Below are 20995 nucleotides of genomic sequence, written 5' to 3'. Positions count from 1 at the left end.
GAAAAACTGCTGCCCTCCTGGAAATCAACTTGCCAGGCAGTGTGACACCTGTATATATGGACGGGCGATGAGATTATAATATATTTATACTTACCGGGTTAGTGTTAAGAGACTCCTACAAATGAGCGCGAGTAACACGAGGGACTGGAGGGTATGACTGGGAATGCCGCGGGGGTGCAAATCCTGTCACCTCACAGAAAAGGCCTGTTATTCATGAGCTGAGAGCTGCAGAGATATACATGCTGCCAAAGATCATTCTGCATTATTGTAGAGGATTTACAGTTCAGTGAGAGAAGTCATGAATCAGTGAGTGAGAACAAATGTATTGCATTAGCCCATGAACAATGTGCATGCAGTATTATCAAATGTATTCGTATATGTTTTTAATGAATGTAATCTCTCAGAAACTTTAGTCTGGTGCAAAAACATGTAAATGAAGATGGTAAAACCAGAAAAAAAGAGATCCCTGCCATCCCAGGATGTGAGAATTCATTACTGTGTTAACGGCAGCGAATACTTGGTATTCCCCGTCTGCACGAGTCTGCCCCATATCTCTGCTCTCCATACAGTATCTAGGTAGCAAAGAAGGAAGGCAGGTGATGAATGTTCAGTAATTGTAAGAGTTCAGTGGTAGAAAGATTCAAATCCATGACAGTGAGAAATGGAAGAGAGCCCCAGGGGAAATTTCAGGCTGTGAGGAAGTGCATCCAACCTGTCTAAATAACAGATCACACCTCAACTTGGTCACTTGCTCAGAACATGCTCTCAGATATTAGAAATGTGCTTTTGCTGCAAATGAGTGCCACTATGCAAGCCGCTATGGCATACTTGTTAGACAAGTATAAAATATTACAAACATCTCATTTGATTTATAGCACGATGAACAAATTGTTGTTTAAATTAGTAAAAAAAAAAACCTCTTAAGTATAAGAATAAAGAGGAGGGGCTTGTGTAACAGTGTACAGTCGTCCTGCTGCAGCTTTGGAGGGTTTGAGGTTTGCTCAGTTTGCTTTATTTGCATAATTGTGAGACAAATGAACTGTTGAGGGGCTGTTGTGTTTGGATGAGTGCATCCACATCTCTGCACGCACACAGTAGTGACTGTTTTTTTTTTTGTATATGCATTTTTGCAGATATCTGTTTGTGCAGGATACAAATCTATGCTTATGCATGATGACAGACAGATAAACACACTTTCAGTAAGGAATGCATGAAGTGTGTGTCTGTGTGCTTGTTCTCGACTACACAGTGGTTTCCAGTACAGAATTTTGTTCTGCATCCAGGTGACACAAACCAAACTAAACAGTGATCAAATACAACTAATCACATTTATTTATAACCAATAGCCTGCACCTTATTTACATGGCAAATGCATTTTTAAACTATGTTCCCCTCTTCATTACCAATGGATGTCAGATTTAGCCAGCAAGCATTTGATTTTTGTTTCATTGTGAAAGTCCAAATTAAATGTTGACTTCAGTGTTTTTTGTAGATGCATGAAGTGTGTGATGTTTTGGTTACAGCACAGTTGTTTCCAGTTGAAATGCACAGAATGTTTTTTCAGGTAACACAAACCACAGTTAAGCGTGAGCAAATTAAATCACATTTATTTATAACCAAGAACCTGCACTGTAAATGCATTTTTAAACCATATCCCCATCTGCAGTACCTGCATGTCAGATTTATCCAGCCAGATTTTTATGTCTCACTGTAAAAGCCTAAATTAAATGTGACTGCTGTTGTATTGTATTTGGAATGCAGCTTAATGAATAACTGACGCGGTTTTTTATGAGTTATTATGGCTGAACTGTGATTATTATCAGCATTGTTATTATCAAGGATTTTGTAAGATCAAAAGTATTTGTGTGCGTCTTTGTTCATGTGCACATAAACTTGTCAGTAGCGTGTGCACTGGTGTATGCCCTGCTTTTTCATACATGCATGTGCACAATACTTATCCTCTGCAGATCTTATAATCTGGCTGTCATTATTTCATTCACCTTCTGTTTGACGCTGCACCACTTAGCCAGTCAGACCTCAGTCATAATGCCGAACATGCCCCATCGCATCTGACGTGGAATGTCAGGTAGCATTTCTGAGGCTAAACAATCTTGCAGGAGATTACTGGCAACAGCACACACACACACACACACACACACACACACACACACACACACACACACACACACACACACACACACACACATTAATTGCACCAGTTCCTTCGCACAAGCGAGAGGTTAGCTAGCAGAAAAACGTTTTGAAACCTAACAATTATTGAGCATTCAAGCTGTTTCATGTAGCTGGCATTGCGTTCTCCTTACTGCAGGATTAATATCCTAATTTACCCATCAAGAACGGACAAAAGAACAAAGAAGCTTATGTTATCAATAATTATCTGTCACTAAGTTTAACTTTTTTTTAATGAGTTTTCACAGATGCTCCATGATACTGTAGATTTTCTGACACTGAAAAATGAAGGCTGATGACAAACATCTTCCATAGTTTTATAACTTCATCATCAAGGATTCCGCCTTGGTTACAGTTACACTGCATAAATCATCAAGGATGCTTACACAGTTCTGCGCCTGCAGGTATTTCCCAAAGCATAAGGATAAAACATTTTCCTAATAATACAGCTAGACTTCATCACTTAGTCACAGTGAAACTGCATAAGACATCAGATGACAGGATGAAGAAGTTTTCTGCTAAAGGGTGATCAGTGTTGTCAGCGCGGAACTGCAGATGTGGGCAACATCTCGCTCAGAAAGGGCACACATCTGCAAGCGGGATGAATTTGGAGAGACAACACACAGAAAAAAAAACTAAAAACATACTGCGTGTTGCCGCAAGCCGTTGTTCAACTTTACAATAAACTAACAGTCTAAGTTTAACTCAGTGGTCAGACAGTCAAAATATAGTAAAAGACAACATCAGGGGACGTCTGCTGCAGTGGAAGTCGGGCTCATGAAGCGCTGACCTTACCAAACAACAACAAATGTGCACTCTGTCCACTTCCTCCGAAGTTAAGCTGGAGAAATACAAACTGGACAACTGTTATTAGCGAAACAAGCATCGGGCCCTGGCATTATTAATGATATAATTACCCAACAGAGACAGAATGAGGGAGAGAGACAAAGACAGTGAGTGAGTGTAAAAGAAAAACTGGTGAAAAAGCTAAAAAATGAAGTCGGCAGATTGAGGAGGGTTGTAGAAAAAAAGATGAGAGTTCAACGTCCCCTCTGGGGGGTTGTAGAGAGGACTTTTTCCCTCTTATTTGGGTGGCTGGACCCTCTCTCATTGTTAATTGGAGTCCTCAGCTATATCCTACTGTCCCGCACTCTGGTGGCACCCCCCAAGGTGCAGGGAATTACCGTATCTGCCTTCCCTCCTTTATATTTAGGCCATTTAAGGTTGCACGGTTTTAAAGAGGAAAGTCAAAAGATGCCATTCTTTATGAATGTCTGAGGGTATGAATAGGGTCGCCACTCCTCTTCCTCCGTGCCCTCGGGACTTCACCTTTTCAAATATAACGAATGCCTCAATTAAAATCCCTTTCAAACACCATGCTTATTTTTTGATAACAATCGTCTGCCGCTCCCCTTCAGTTCCCTCCACCTCTGCTCTCCCTCTGCTTTGTGAAGTGTACATGGAGGGCATGATGATGCTCCCGAGTAAAGAGTAATGAAATGAGGGGAGAAGAGAAGAGACAAAGATAAACTTAGAAAAAGCAGAGGAAGGAAAACAGAGGGAGGGATGGAGGAAAACAAAAACGGGAAAAGAGAGCTGTGGGTGCATGTGTGTGTGTGTGAGTGTGAGCGAGAGAGAGAGAAAGAGGGGGTATATGACAGAGGGATGGATGCAGGGTCTAGAATGATGTGAGCCAGCAGATGGCAGGGTAAGAACAGTAATATGGCTGGTTTCACTCTGAATGTCTGGCTTCACCCAAACAGCAGGTAAGCAGAGATTCGTCCGCCCACATTCACACACAGTCACACCACATAAACTTTCCCAACATATGCAGGAACAAAAGCACATTCACGTAAGAGAACATCATGTACCGAGACAGGCAGCATACTGATGCTCACACGCCTGCATTACTTCATATTATTTAAGATAATTCTGAAACGCACATGCAAACAATCATGGAAGCTTCCATTCTTGTCAGGTACAAGCAAAAAGCTGCAGGTTCAAACTTTCACACCTTTGTTTTTTGCCGTCATCTCTTTCCTCATGAGGCTCCCTCCCTGTAAATATTTAAGTGATAAATCTGATGCCTTTTGTTGCACATAAACTTTGTTCTCATTAGCCGTTTGCTCCTGATGCATCTCAATATTTCCCTTTTTTTCCCCTTTGCGCCACATTGTGAGAGGGACTGCGGGTGGCGTGCCTTGCGCAAGTTAAAGCACTAATGGTTACAAGACAGTTTGTCGCCATTTGGGGCTCAAAGGGAAATGAAACTAATGCTGAATAATGTGTTCTTAGGCTATCATTAGCATCGGAATAGGTAAATGCATTAGGGCTCTATGGAAGATGACTGGCTTTAATAAAAGACCACTTAAAGACTGCAAACAACAGCAAACAAGTAAATCTAAAAAACATGGGCCCGCTCGCTTATTTAAGACCCGTGGACATTATCAGCATCTGAACTGTATGGTAGTGGAGATTAACTGCCTGGTATTGTTTAGCTTAGCTTCATCTTGGCTGTGTTCGATTAAGCTCTAGGGAGGAAACCAAAGACAGACTTTTTCCATTCAGTAATATCGACTAATTAATAATTATGTCAATGCCTCCTTTCCAGCTTTTGGTTACATGCTGGTTCGTGACCATGATTGCAACCGTCTTTCTATTTTGTTTTGATGAAAGCGTGCACGAATGATCTTGCGTCTTGCAAATGCACAGAACTAATGAATGAAACGATGGTTTATGGTGGTCAGGGTGCAAGTAGAGAGCTGGGGCAGTCGGAAACAAGGCTTGCTGAATGTGGTTTTCATGGCGAACTCCAGCTGTCTCGCGCACAAGGACATCAAGAGACTCAGAACTATACTTCCTTTGCTAAGACGCAATATATATTTCTACATTCTCCCTTGTCTGCCTACATGTCTGTCTCTCGCCCACGCTATCTGTTTGCGCTGGTCTCTCCCTCCCTCTTTCTTTGCCAGTCTAAACCAATAATGTATGATATCTTTATCTTGAGAGTCACGGTAATATCATCTAACACACAGACATCCCCACTTGCCTTTTGGGCTTTTCTGCCTTTGACTCTAAGTGGATAGTCATCCTCAAGAGCGTCTCCTGACAATTACCAAAATGCAATGTAATGGTTTGTTTATGATTATTTTTCTGTAGAATTTGTCCCATTTCTCCTGACTGATGTTTATAGAAGAGTACACTGGCAAATTGGATGGTGAAATCCCTCGGTGATTCTTGTCCCTTACACATCCAGCACAGTGCCAGTAAATAAATCTCCCAGACTCCAATAAAATATGTTATTTCTTCCCTATGAATCATACAACATGGCAAGGGTTCATTTCGGACCGTACTGTGTTGGCTGCGGGCTCAGAGATTTTTCAGAGAGAATTATAAGATATATAAAGTAGGACAGTGGTTGTGAAACTCGGTCAGGGAATACGCATCCATGGACAGTTTCTCAAAAACAAGAATGATTTTACAAACTGATTTGGACGCTTAACCGGTACATTATGCGGCCTTTATTATATTTCACCCATATTGTATGTCTTCCATCTTGGATTGCAGCAGATGTCAGAATTGTTTTTGCTTCAAATTGTTATATTTGATCTTAGTTTTTAAAGACTTTAATAGGTTAAATCTCAGGTTTCAACAAATGTGATGGTTTGTAAACAAATAAATATGTAAATGTATTTTATTTCTCTCTCGAACTCTCTATAAGTCCACACCTGTGTTGACTGCTTGTGTATTGTAGGAAATTTTCTCTTTTATTTACCCGCTACAACATCACTTACTCATCTTTCCCAAGAGTTACAACACGCGTTGGCCTTATATTATCCTCCTAAACCCAAACAGCGTTCCACTCTGCTGCCTTTTTCACCTTGTTGAGTCACAATGCATGCAGGCATGTCGAGGCAGACCCCCTATTTAAAGATGGTGCAAATGTTTGGGTGGCTCAACCCTTTCAAATTAAATGGATGGCATCCCAGGGAGGCCTATCAAAATGATTAAAACTGGTGGAAGACAGCATGTGTGTGAAGTGTCAAGACGAGTCGGCACAGGCTAGACGACCTGCACCGAGAGCCAGGAAGCTTATTAGCATTTCAGTGCATAGCAACCTGCCTAGCCCCGAGCACTGATCTTAACTTGGTCTGTCCAAAACTGCACCTCTCTCCCTCTCTCTTCTGCATGTGCAAAAAACATTCATGTCTAGTTGGTGGTTCACTCAAGTCAGGAATGTTTCTGTGTGTTAATGTCAAATCGGAGGTGCAGCCTGTTTGTATGCATTAGTGTGAGAGGTTAATACTGTCCAAGCGCTGCGTGAAGGAACAGCAAAGGTCATAACAAGTCCTCAGTTATCAGTTTACGGCATCAGACTGGAGCGTTGAAACAGATTAAAGCTCCGGTTTCAAGCGTTCTGAGGTGGAAATTAAATTTCTCTCAAGCTCATTAAAAGCAGTAAAATTCCTGTCATGTTTGGACTCAGCAGAAATGCCCGTTTTTATTGCGGTAAGAGAGTATTTCTCCGCCCATGTATGAAAACCTCTATGTTCTCAGGCTATAGCACAACTTTTACCTCAGTGCAGACATTCATTTGGAAGACCTTTAAACTTATGGAGATCTGTCTGAAGCGTAAAGTGCTCTTATTTTTCGAGTTTGATCAAATACTACTGCCCGACTGTTCCAGTTTTTGAAGAGTCGTAGTCAGGTGCTGCGGGCTAAAACAACTATCTGGACAAAAAGTGGCACCCTCTTTCATTTTTAATCTCAGTCATTCCCTTTTTCTCATCTCGCCATCTTTGAGTCGATATTGACTACATAGCTCAAAAAAGGACAGTGCTGCAGACAAAGGAAAGTTGAAGTTACTGGTATGTTTGAACTATGGCAAGACTGTATATGGGCCTCATCCAATGTTATCTGGGATTTTCTTCAACCCCCCCCACAGGCCCCAAAGGATAAGCACTATAGATAATGGATGGAGGACTGTATGGACTTGCCCATATTTCATCCTTCTCACTGGATGTTATTTCTACACAGTTGACTGTAATCAAGTCAAAACAAAATAATAACATTCCAGTCAAGTATCGCACCAAAAATGAAAGATAATCATTACACCAGTCGTCTTTGGAGTAGAACAGCAAAACACAATGCGATAACAACAATTAAACCTCAGAAACATGAGCAACCACAGAAAAACCCTGCAACGTTTCTCTCATTTTTACCCCACCAAGCTGCAAGTGCATCACAACCGGACCTGGACACTCAATCCGTCATCGGCCACACCGTGTTTCGATAGAGACCATTTTCTATGACTTTATTGACTCTGCGTTTTTATGCTCTTCTTCATCCTGACACTATAAAGAATGGGCTGACGGCGCTCGTCCGAGATCGGAGGCCATTTTGTGCCTGAGCTCTGTGTTCAACAATGTGACTAATGGGTCGCCCTGGAGGACCTCTAGGCATCAGTCAAAAGAGGGTTGTCATTACAGATATACGTAGATAATTAATATTTTAGAATTTCAATATGCTTATTTCCAATGCAAAAGAGACAAATTTGAGTTTGGGAAAGAAAATGGATTGCCTCTAAAATTGATAATTAAGCTCTCATCACGTACAGCGGGTTTCCCTTATCCCCAGACTAGCTCGTCTCAGTGAATCAACCTTTGCAGGGGGAGCCGGGGGAGTCCTCTTGCCTGCTAGCTCTCCACAAGCCCCCACAGTGCATCTCATTGTCTCGAACGTTTCTGCTCGTCTGCTGTTCTGTGTACGGTAGCTACCCTACCTTTGGCATGTGGTCGTTGCTAATTACTTTGAGCTGTTAAGGGAGACATATCTGGGGAGACAGGCACAAGGAAGAGACCTACAAACCCAGTTTAAAAGAAGAATCAGATTTTCCCGTTGCTCCTGATAGCTTTGTTTGACCTGTTAGATATGCATTGTTCTCATATGGGCAATATATTGGGTTGTACTTGTCGTTTAGCCCCGGCGAAAGAGAACGGCATGAAATGCTGCAGCTCTGCTAACAGCGTTTTTGAGCCACGTCTCAAATATTGTATTATGTGCAAATAAATCATAGACAGTTGAGAGATCTTGTCGATCAGATCATGTTTGCATATATAACTGTGTGTCTCTGTGTGTGTAGTAAGTGTAAGTCTAACTGCCCCTAGCAGCTGAAGTCTCCACCTCTTTTCTGACCCCAGTGTTTGTGGCCTGGGAGAAGTCAAATGTCATAAATCTTTGAAAAAAGAAAGAAAAAGACAAATGGTGAGCACAGTCATTATTGAAAACAAAAAAAGTGTCATTAATCAATATGGAATGGTAAATTAACCAGTATAAATCACTGTCCCGGCTACGGTAAGCCATGGCGGCGGTGTCAGGGATGGGGTTTCGCTTGCTCGCTGCCTGGTAAACTGCTCCATTTAACTCTCCTCCGACTCCCACTGGCTCATTGCTAAATAAGGATATCAATTAGGCTAAAGCACTCAGCAAAGGCTCCCAAGTTAACCATCAGCCGAGGCATGAATGGATCTTTGGGGATATTGACTGCTGCGGCAATAGGTTTGTAAGTGGGCTGACCAAGGGGTAATTAAAGCAGCATTATCATGTTACGCAGTTTATGGTACGTCTGTGGCTCTATGTGCCGTCCAAGCGTATCCGGCAAGACAGTGGAGGAAGAAAAACAGAATGAGGCACAGGCTGGGGTGTTGGGGTCAAGCTGGCTGCATCAGTGGAAAGGTCAGGTCTGAGTGTACTTACTCTGAAGTCTATTGTGTTGAAACTGATATGGCTAAATATAGCTATGGCTCCAATATTTAATCCTAAAAATGAGGATTTAAATTTTTTTATATACAACATTTAACAATGCTGATTTCTTGTCAGTTCTTTCAATCCAGTTTCCGTGAGTAAGACTAATCTCTTTACATGATATAAAGAAAACCATCTGAATTGGCTCGAGCCTTCCCCGCTATATGAGGTGGCCTTGATGTATGTGCAATTACAGCATAATTACAGCGATAATTACTGTATGGGCAAGATTAATAACTTTATTAGCTAAAATGGTTCACTTTTAAAAGAGGGAAATGTATACGTTGGTCTCGTGGAACTAAATTTGCTTAAAGTCAATTAACGGGCTGATTTTATATCTCATTACTCACACGTTTCACCTTGGAAAGGCACCTTGAGAAGCTAAATTTAAAATGTAAAAAGGTCAGGAAGTCCCCCGCACAATTAAGCCAGGAGTTTTTCTAAAGAATTCCATCACTATTGAGCAAATGACAAAGTGTCTATTTTGGCCAATCTAATGAGAAAGACCTACTTCAAACTGAAATCGTGTTAACTGTCGGACCGGTCTGTTCAACATATTTCAATTACCAGAGGAGAGTTAACTACAGTGTGCTCCGGCACTTTTTATTTATCTCTTTTTGTGTTGGTTTTTGCGGTTGTTTCTGACGGGGAGCACCACGCTCACGGTGCGTGTGTTTTCTCCGAGCAACAATTGGCCCTTAAGCTCCTTTGAAACAATAATAACTCCTCCTCTTTAATTTAGCCAACCAAAGCCACATTGTGCCGTCGACAGGGGCTAGATTTGTTTTATCGGGACCTATTAACCATTTCCTTTTTCTTATTAAATGCATGCTCTCTAATTCGTAATTTTTCCAAACGTGATGTAATTATGATGTATCATTTCCCTCAAATAAAGGCCCTGTCCTCTCTTGGTGTTAATTTGAGCGTGTGAACTTTATACTTTGAACTAATTGGTTGCTGTCGAAATCCCCTGAATGTGAGTAATTTGATCAGGTATTCCATAACCATTGTACAATTTAATTTGAGTAATTTAATTGGATTTGACTGCTCATTTCTGGGCCACTTTCCACTCAGTATTCAAGAACTGCAGAGCTGCAGAGGTATCCTAAGGCAAACACACACACACGCACAGACACACGCACAGACACACACACACACAAGCTGCCACCAGTCGCTCACACCCACAGAGCTGCAAACTTCCCACTATATAGCAGAGCTGGATCAGACAGTGGACAACTGGCTAGCTTATTTTTTCTATATTAATATGCATTCACTCTGATATGAAAAGTCGAAGTGAAACAAAATGTAAGGTAAATCGATGGTCACCCCACAGTGGTATCTGTCGGAGAATTTAAAGGCTTTTAGCTTATTTGTTGAGATGCCATCAATACCATCACCCGCAACCAAATGTGCTTGCGTCCTGTGTTTAATGTCATTCACGCCGCACCACACAAGATTTTATGCGTCCTCAGAGGGTCAGCCATTCTTGTCTTGTCTTGTCTTAGCTGGGACCTGGAGAGTTGGAGGCGGCAGAGACGGAGCTCCCCTGCCACCCTGATGTGCTGGGAAAACAGTGCGAGGACCATGCTGAGAGACAGAAAGGGAGAGGAAGAAACGGAAAGGAAGGAAGAGGAGAGAGATTCACAGAATAGGGATATGGACAGAGAGAGGGAGAGATGCCCATGGGCAAGACTGCCGCTGTCTTGCCTCGGCCCTCCTAGTGCCAGGGACAGCGATGACGCTGCCACTCTGCATCAGTCTTGTGTAGTATTCATAGCAGCAGGTCCTCTAACCCAATTTATGACCTCCACCCTGGCTGAAGAATATAGGAGTTTAACAATGGGCAGCTCTGTAGGGAGTGAGTGCGTCGAGACCCCGGCAAGCAACTTCCTCATCTATTATTTCTCTTTTTATATATTGTGTAGAATGTGTCTTTTCTGGGAATTCCACAATAAAATGACTGTTATTTATCATTACCAACCTCTTTATCATTTAGTCAATAAAAGGCCTCTCACTTTCTCTCTCTCCTTCCCCGCATCGCGCTCTGGGAGTCAGATATCTGTATTAGTCCCCCCCTGCCTCGGGGCGAGCCGTGTCACAAGCTAAATCATGATCAGCTATGGCTTTCTGGCTAAATTGTGTATGAAGGCCGCGGGCGGAAAAGGTGCACATGCTTATTATTGGAGACACAGAGAGAAACCGACAGAAGTTTGCACATACACACATTTAAGCGCGCACGCACATACACACAAACAAAGCAATAATGAATCGCAATGCCACATATCTGCTATTAGAGTACACAGGTCGTGAAAATTTGTGTAAATAGTTCCAGTAATAACTTAAATTGTGTGAATGTTTGACTTTTTACATGCGAATCAACTGAAGACACATCAGGTTGTTTTCACAGAGATAAATATTATAGTTACTAATCTCTTGTACGAGTTAACAGGGACATTAAGCTGATTTAACTGGTCAGCGTCATATCAGTGTATGTGCAAGCTTATTCTTTGAGACCACAGAACTACATATTTTGTAGTTTCTTGAGAACCTTGAATACACTAGTTACACCACTTTGGTATTTGATTTAAGTGTTGAAATACTTCCATGAGGAGCTTATTAGCCAAATAGCCCTGGGAGTTAGGGAGACTGGAGCTAATCGTCATATAACCTGGCTATAAATATTTTCCTTATTAACCATAATCACAACATTTTCTTAATATCAAATTTGAGTGCTTTAGTAAGTGGATTACTTTGATCATGAAGAAACTCTTGAGGAGTTGATAGAACATCCTGGATAATGATGATTCTGAGGAGGACTTCAGTTTTGACCAAATACATTTTTGTTTAATACTTCGCAGATGATGCCTCACGGTTTGAAAACCTCTTCCTCAACCTGCATGATGTTCAATGTTCAAATGTCAAAGAAGTGCAAGACCCAATATGATTATTCACGTATGGTTTTAACCAAAAGTGGGACTTTGAGCTCACTTTTGCTCCACATTGGATATGTGCACAGAAACGGACATAGCTTTCTATTCTTACTCAGTGGTCTTTTCATAGCAGTACCACCAGAAATTGTGGGTGGCAGTGTACATTATCAAAACCTCATCGTCCGTCAACGTGTTTGTTGTTGTCAAAAACTCTCAACTCTATGCTGCCCACTAATGGATGTACTTGATCGTGTCCATGCCAATAATAAAGAATGCTTAGATTATGGGCAGGAACAGTGAGATGATTTGAAATCTGAATCTCTTCTTGTAGGTAAAGGAAGCATAAATATGCTTTTAGGATGAAAAACCCACAGTCCTCAGTGTCTAAGTCCTGCTTTTACACACAGTTTACAGATTTATTAAGGCCTACTGAGCAGATGCATGATACATATGTGCAAAACAGGAAAAATCAATCACTGATAACTACTTTTGTGAGCTGTTCCCTTGCTGTACCAAGCATGCTAACCAAGCATTCAGGACTTGGTGTCCCCCTTTAGGACATTATCACCTTGTCCAGTCCTCTGGAGGGCCCTCCTCTCCCCTGTGGGCCAGAACTTCCTGCTAGCACTAATTAATTAAGAGGGCAGGTTGGCCACAGTGGAGAGCAGGCCCAGAGCCTGTTCAGCTCCTACCAGACAGTGTGCGCCTGGAGACCTATTGCCTCCTCTCTGTCTCCCAGAATGCCTCTGCACATCCTGTAGAAATAAACTGGAATTTAGGAGAGGGTATGTTGCATATTGAAACTGCACTGCAAGAGGAAGTAGCTGTAACTTTTGTGATAAAATACATTTTTAAATCCCTTGTGTGACGTCCATAACTACCTGTCTTCATTGTTGATTAACACTTCCACTGTCTGTAATTTCAGACAATAACCAAGCCAACAGACGGATCCATACACATCCTATGTACTACGACAGCAGTAAAACTGAGCGTTATATTAAAATACACCACTTGTACTGGTGTACAGCTCTTCCTCATAACATTTGCACATTGTTCTTGTACACAATTGAAAAAAAAAATCTGTCACAGGGAAATAGAGCTGGGAAGCAAGTTGGGGAAATAATACGACCACATTTAATGAAAGGTTAAATTTTCATTTACTCACTATTGAGTGAGCTGAAAGGGCCATTATTTATTGTATTGGCATGATGTGGCCCATTAGTGCTGTATTGGAATTGGTTTGGCTTCTGTCTCCCTCCCCTTTCTCTCTGACTCTCTGCTGTTCAGTGTTGTGAGATCGCTCCAAGCTAAAGTTTGAGAGAAGACCTGTTTGTGTGTGTATGTGTGTGTGTGTGTGTGTCTGTGTGTGTGCGCGCATGTGTTTTCACATATGTGTGTACGAGAGAAAAGCAACCAGAGTCACAGATCCACAGATGTTCTGAATTCTTTTCGTTTATTTTGTCCGTCATCTGCATCTTTACATATCACACGGGCGATTCGGCCATCGATCTGTTGTTCTCGCGATCTCACTGGCGCATCAATGACAATCTAATTCCGTTCAACAGATTTTATTGGTTGCTCCCTCCGCAAAGTGACAAGACACATTGCAGCCGCGTGTAACCTAATGAAAGGGTGCTCTGCTCAATCCAGATTAAGTCACGAGACGGCGCAGCTCCGCCAGCACGCTGCACATTCATTTAGAAAGGCCTTCTAATTGGGGTTTGTTGGAAAGGAGGCAAGGTGCACATTTTACTTTGTTTCAAGTCACAGAAACCCTACTTTAGAATATTTACTCATTTGTTTATTAGCATCCCAGTGTACACAAGAAATAATTGCAATAATGAGGCAACATCTACATAATTCACAATTAAACTCAGGGGCCCTGAGGCTAAACTTGCACAAATATTGAAGCACAAGACCAGGTCAATAGCTATGAGGTTAATAAGGGCATATATTTATTGTCTTGTTTTGAATATTTGCTTAGAAACGACAAATAAAAGCATCATTAAAACCCTCTATCTGCAGATGAGGAGGGTTTTAGCCTCATTGCACCAAAATCCTTTTTTTTATATTATTTCTCTGCTGTCGCTTTGTTGCTCAAAAATGTGTGGTTTTAAAGTGAATGCAGAATGGAAAGCAGCAGAAGTAATACTGTATAACACAGACTGTTAACTGCACAATCTGAATGAAATTTAAACACTTATTTTATAAAAATAGAAATTGAAAAAAACCTTTGTGTGAAAATGAAAAAAGGGCAGAAACTATTTGTGGCTTTAATTACTGTAAGCTCTCCTGGTGACTAATAAGCAATTTATTTGTGTATCTTTTCTACTTGCGGTTCACTTTTCGTTATCAGAAGCACTTTGTAAACTGTGGTGAACATTTTCCTTGACTGTTTCTTCTTGCTTTTGTTCTCTTGCTTCTCTGTTGATCTTGCCCATCCTGCAATTTTTTGCTTTTTAGAATGAATCCAGGAAACATTCTCAATGCTAAAATGCAATATAGCATTTATAAATAAAGATTAATCTCATTGTAGAATCAGCACTGGGGTTAGTTGACCTTGGCAGCCAAAGTCTGTTTTCTTGCACTTAGAATTTCAGAGTTTTTGATTATTTAGGAGAGTTAAATAAAAGTGCTCTGACACAGGGCATCGGATGGTCTGGGCTTTAGATAGACTGGCATGACTAGATAAATGTTGCAGTGTTACATTTCACATAGAAATGCAAACATAGTCTCATTTATGTTTAAACACACACACACACACTAATTCTCAACAGTGTTGCAGAGGTCAGTGTGCTCAGTATGGCAATGCCACTGTGAGTGCCATCTGGCAAACTGGGACCAAGTTTATACCTTCAGGAGCGGTGACCTGAGCCAATCGAGCACTTCACTGAGTCTGTGGTCACATTGTGTTGATCAGACGCTCTCTGTAGATTTCTTGTATCCTTACATCAAAGTTGTTTGCGTTCGGATTTTATAATGTTGCATTGCATTAATAATAGTTGTCTATAATATGCAGAAATACATCCCAGCACGGTTCTACTCATGCACCTTTACACATATAAAGGCATGTTCTTCAAACCTTACAAGTCCATCAAATCCCTCTGACACACTTTGTTCCCTCCTGTTTCCTATACTCTGCATAAACAGCGTGGGGCTTTACTGCCCTGTTTTCTGTTTGTCGGCGGCAGCGCCAACATCCGACACTAGCTCCCTGCCACTTTCACAGGCTGTAAACATCTGGGCAAGGTCTTTCATCTGGTCAGTGAGGGGGACCCAGGGGCTCTGGATTTGTACCACAATAAAAACAGACTCCCGCACTTGGTTTAGGAAGCTTCAAGCCTGCCACTGAGACAAACTCTGTTAAAAAGCCAAAGGAAAAAAAAAGGAAGCAGCTTTACAGGCCAACACCACAAATTAATACTTTCCTCCAGAAGGCAAAGTTGTTCCAGAGGAGGCTCATTAATTTTGCATAAAAAATGACAAATATCAGACATTTTGCTTCCTTGCATAATAATTTATTTTTCTTGGACCGTACTTATAAAAACATTACATTGTGATAATGGACAAAACAGGATTTGTGCACAATTGTTATATCTGCAAATCATTATTTAAGTGGCATATTCTTCAGTGCAAATATGAACTCAATACTATAATGCATAATATATTTATAATGTAGGCATTTTTATGGAACCTTTGTCACAAATAGATAAAGTTGGATGTTAAACTCCTACTCAAGGAGCTTGGTACGCCCCCAAAACTCTTCTTTACTCCTCAAAATCACATATTTGAAAGGTCTGTCTTGATAATAATTTGACTAAAATGGTTTAAATGACTGTGACTGGGATCTATGACAATGCTAATATGGCCCATGCTCTCCATCTCACCAGGACTGGTTTTTTAGGTTTGTGACATCACAAACCCTGACTGTTTGAATTGTTTTGGTTTTTTTAACATGGAGGGAGCACAAGAAGCAGGGCCCAAATGCACACACACGACACTTTGGCAAGCAGGAGCAGCAAAAAGCATTTATCAGAAATAATATTGACCAAGGTTTACAGGCAGACAGGTTCGGCAAACATGTACAAAAACTGGTAAGACACAAGTCTGTGGTAGAATGAGAGACACTCTGTGATTTGGCATGGACCAGGTGGAATTGGCAAATACTAGATAAAGATAAAGAGGCATTGGGAAGGTAGGGGGTTACCGCAGGGCAGGTTAATGTCACGATAGACGGACCAGTGGGAAAAACTGAGGGCCTCTGGTGATTGGACGGAGAATGGCATGGCCAAAATAAACAGAGCCGGGACAGGAATTGTGACAGTTTTACTGGATAGTGTTTGAGTGATAAAGATGGAAGACGAAAGGGATGACAAGCAACAAAAGTCATGAGTTAGACTCAAAACATTGCAAGCCCATGGTATGTACCCAATCCTGCCACTATCTACCCAAGGCTTTTTGTTTTAACTTAACTGTAAATCCTCAGAAGCAAGGTGTCAGTCAGCATTGGTGTCATCACAAGGGACGATGTCATTCATCTATCTATATATAGAGGCACATGGACGTGGATGTCTACAGTGTGTTTTATCTCATTGAAAGGGCAAGTGATTTTCTTTCACTGCTGTGTCAGGGTTGAGATGGACTGCAGTTCAACAACATTAATATTTAAGGATCTTCAGCGACTGGCCTCACCCTCATCCATTATTTGGGTGCTTGCTGACACTCACAGATTGTTGTCCCCGGGTGACACACTGGCAGCGTCCAAATAATAGTCCATATAGTGAAATTACAGAGACGCTCATAGGTGACATACAGACGGACGTGTATCTATTTGTGATGGAGTTAGATTCAGGTCCTTGTTTGATGAGCCTTTGGGAACCTGCAGACATAAAAAGTCTGGTAGGATTTGTTAGAGGCTCAATATGTGTTTTGATATTTTAAATGATGTTCCCATATTCAGCATGTGAACATTTGTCTGAACAGAGCTATCACAATCTCATGCATACACACACAATGGAAAATGATATCTGGTACTCCAGGGAACTTTGTCCAATTGACACCCCTCTGACACAGAGAAGGAGCCCCCTGCAACCCACCTCCTCTGTGTGCTGTTTCTGGTCCGTATGTAATGTATCCCCAGAACTCTACCAAAGCAGAGCCTCTACACCATGCTGGAGCAAATCAAGTATTGACCTGAAGCAGTTATGTGTTGTAGAACATTATATTCTCATCCTGGTGGTGTGGTAAAGGTAAAGAAGGGAAAAGAACACTCGCCATGAAACATGGCTTTGCTTATGCACTCTGCTGCACGCCCAGGCGCCCGCAATGCTCGTACATCAAGTGCTGGCCTTGTCGCTTGCTTTATTGAGAGGGAAAACAAAGGGTTGAGCTGTTTGGAATCATTTTTTCTCAGGACAATTTTTCAAAACAGCACCAAGAGCTTTCCTTTTGGGGTTTTGGGGTGGCCGAGGAGGAGAGAATGGGCGATAAAATTGATGAATGGCAGATTGATGGATTTCATTCCTCTGCTGAGGAGAAAAACAAGAGAGATGCACACATTTTTTAATGTTTTCTAGAGTTTTCGAAAGAAACTTATGACTGATGGAGATCCTTCTTGAGACATTTACATGCACAAGTGATTATTACAAGTATTTCTAGTATAAGTTGTTGTTGAGCCATTTTCTTCAGATATCAGATGCAGTGCGATGGGGCAATTTTGTCCTTGGTAAATAAGGTGTATATTTTAAATGTTAACATCCTTCTTTAAATGCAGACATTTCTGAGAGAAATTAAGAGAAATTTAAGAGAAATTCTGGACAGGTATATTGAAATTTTAGTTAAAAATATATAAAAAAATGTTTTTTACATGCTGTTTACATTCAAGAAACACATTTGTTATATTTTGTAATATTTGTGATATATTGTGATATTTTGTGACTAATTGCAGACAAATGCAGACTGAGCAAACTCACAGTTTATTACTACCCATTGTTACTTTATTGGTAGGCATGACTTCTAATGGCTGTAATGACAGAATCCAAACGAAAATCAGGTGTTATATATCGAACAGGGCAATAATTGGCTTATTCGTGCCACTGGTAGGGAGTGAATTCAAGTTACTGGTGAAAGTCGTGCATTACATTGTGGCTTTTGATTCATTCTGATGTGAAGAATAGATTTAAATGTCTTGTAGATTCCTGTGCATAAATTGGCATTTAACCGTAGGCTGATTCAGGACAGGGTGACTATGGCATATGTCATGCATGCAAAGATGTTTTTCTGGGGAAGTTTTCATTTCTATCAGATTCTGGCAAAGTGTGCTGTAGGTGTTGCAAGGACAATTTGGTAGTCTCTAAGATGTATAGGTACATTTCAGGTACTTATTTTGGCCTTGCAGTAAGAAGGATTTGTCTAGCTGCACTTGAACATACGATACATGTTCCCAGTGATGGGAAAATGTTCCCAGACCGGGAAGCCAACTCTTATGTTTTCCATTCCATTCATTGAAAACCCATTTTAACACCTTATAATTGATTGAATGTTCCCTTACCTTACCTAAAATCTGGCAATAATTACTTGCTTACGGTGTCAGAGCACAAGATACCCGACCGCACACCCATTGGAAAGCCTGTGGTTACAGCACTGCCACAGTTGATTTCAATCTTTAGATCATCCCATTTGTTTTCTCAATTATTAAAGGAGCTCTAGGTGAAACATAATCAGGTGTCTGCATACCATGTTCATAGCCAAGGGGCACTAGAAAGCTTTCACCGAACCCTTAAGTATTGGGCATATTGCATACAGGAAATCAGGAATGGGAGAAGGGTGAGTAAAGTTTAGTCTAGATGACTCGGTCCTTGTCAAATCTCCATTTTAGGCCAGATTTCATGGTCCTTATCTGAAGTATTTGTCAACTGTGCTGTGTTCATCTGTTAAAACCTCATTACACTCATGGGTCACAGTCTTATGCATCAGGGGATAGTGCACAGCAGCAAGCTGTTGCACCAGTGCATGTGGCAGATTGGAAGACACTAGCAATGTGTATTTGCAGTAAATGTTTTCCTCATGTAAATCGTGAATGGTGTATTTTGGACATCGTGGACAGGGACCAGCGGGACGGGGAAGACAAGGGTTTGCAATCTGACTCTTTTGTTAGATTTCGGAAATGTTGATAAAAAACACCTGTTGTGCCTTGTGCCTAAAGTCACTTAACTTTAGACCATCAACATTAGTGTCCTTAATGAAAACTTTAGCAATTCTAAACTAATATTGTATTGCAAGAGTAGACATTTGTGGGGAAACATGTTTCTGAACATTATTCTGATTCCTGGACTTTCAACATTTTGTCACCAGCAGATACATTAATTACTAAATCAACATTTATTTCCTCATATGTTGAATGTAATCTGGGCTGCGTTTCCATCCAAAATGTATCTACCAATAAATGTTAGGAGCATTTACATTTTGGTCCTGTAGTGAAAACCTTTGTGGGCCCCACTGTAAATGTGATGTATAGGAGACAGGATTAGGGTAGATGTTAACAGCATTTTCAGTATATCAGAAAATAGTCGATCATGCATTTCAACTACACAGTTTGGATAATACAAGTTATGCAATATCCTGGCAAGTAAACACCAAACAGCAGGTTGGTAATAAATTAAAAAATATCTTTAAATCAATTGCATTTTAATAAAAGATATTATCCTCGACCATAAAAGCTCAATTTTTCACCCTTACATTCTTCCTTCCACTCAATACGAAGCCGTAGACTTTAATCATGAGCCATTAAACAATGTGTTTAGTAAATTGATCTTTGAAAAAACACAGTCACCAACAGCCACTAATGAGTTCCCATTTGTCTCGGAGAGTGGGCAAGAGACAGAGCGAGCAGCCCTTCATCCCTCTTTCTTCTCTCCATTTCATTCATTTATTCTTTTTTTCCTGCTCTCTTTCTCTTCTGCTTAATTTCCCTCTCAAATTATTTTCCTCTCCCTTGTTCCACCCACTGCCAATATCTATATCTGTCCTTTTCTTACCATCTCCTGCTATGTCCCTTTCTCTCCTTTTCTCCAGCACTCCTCTCCCCCCTTCCTCTCCTAAAGGACACAGGTGACTGAACTCATGACTGTCCTGGCATCAGAGGATGATACATAACAGCTCAGCCCCAAATGACAAATCCAGCTGACACTAGGACGAGAAGAGACATATTGATTTTTCAATGATTAATAAGTGGAAAATAATTGTGTTTCATTAAGATGGATGGAGTTTCATTTAGTCCTGTCTCCTCTTCTTCACTTCAGCGCCGGGCGGGCAATCAAATCTGCCGCTACCGCAACCCATTAGCCTGCTATGGCAACAAGGCCCGCCACATGTGTTTTGCTATTTGTGTGTTTGTGCAGTTGCAGTACTGAGAAGGAGAGCAATGTGAAAAGGAGATGAGGTCTCAAAGGGGCTCACATTTACTAGCGGCAATAGCTTAGAGAAAATAAACAGACCCCGTTGGGAGATCACGTTGATCATAACTTTTTATCCTGTGAATATTACAGCAGCACTGATTATGTTTACATGTGTACATGGAGAGTTCCCTTATGAACACAATTTTTCATACTGATTTGATAATCCACCATTTGTAAAACGTACTTGTATTGAAAGTGTGAAACAGATTTTGGCAGCTAATTTCCATATTTTTCTAAGTGGATAAAGATGCCAGAAGTGGACATGGATACCTTTTTTCTTTTCTTTTGTATTTAGCTTGGTGCACACAAGAGGATTTAAAAAAAAAGAAAAAGATTTTAAATGTGTCCACTGGAATAATGAGCGATTGAAGAGATATTTACAGTAAACAATTTCAGGAGGGAGGTTTGAGGGATTTGGGATTTTACAAAAACTTGCATTCACACACGTTTCACCAAAAACTTGGAGGTTTTATTGTCAACAATCAATCAAGAACCTTGCATTATAGCCCTTTAATAAATCCCAGGACTCTTGTTGTGTTGTACTTAACTGTGTCATAGAGACAGAAGCTAAATCCATGCGTTTCAGACTATGGCTGAAAAGAGGTGCTGCAGCAA

The 20995-nt window shown here is 40.9% G+C and overlaps 1 long non-coding RNA gene across 1 annotated transcript in view; it reads left to right on the top strand.

The window, feature by feature from the left end:
- The window catches only part of LOC109629447 (uncharacterized), a 34413-nt gene extending 23443 nt beyond the window's left edge, over window positions 1-10970 (top strand). The window contains exon 3 of the long non-coding RNA XR_002202702.2: window positions 10500-10970. This is a non-coding gene — a long non-coding RNA (uncharacterized lncRNA). The remainder of the gene's footprint in view (window positions 1-10499) is intronic.
- The last annotated feature ends 10025 nt before the right edge of the window (window positions 10971-20995 follow it).

Source organism: Paralichthys olivaceus, chromosome 17 (assembly GCF_024713975.1).
Source record: "Paralichthys olivaceus isolate ysfri-2021 chromosome 17, ASM2471397v2, whole genome shotgun sequence".
Classification (NCBI taxonomy): domain Eukaryota; kingdom Metazoa; phylum Chordata; class Actinopteri; order Pleuronectiformes; family Paralichthyidae; genus Paralichthys; species Paralichthys olivaceus.
Note: the sequence above shows the minus strand (reverse complement) of the source record. Positions and strands in the feature narration are given on the sequence as shown.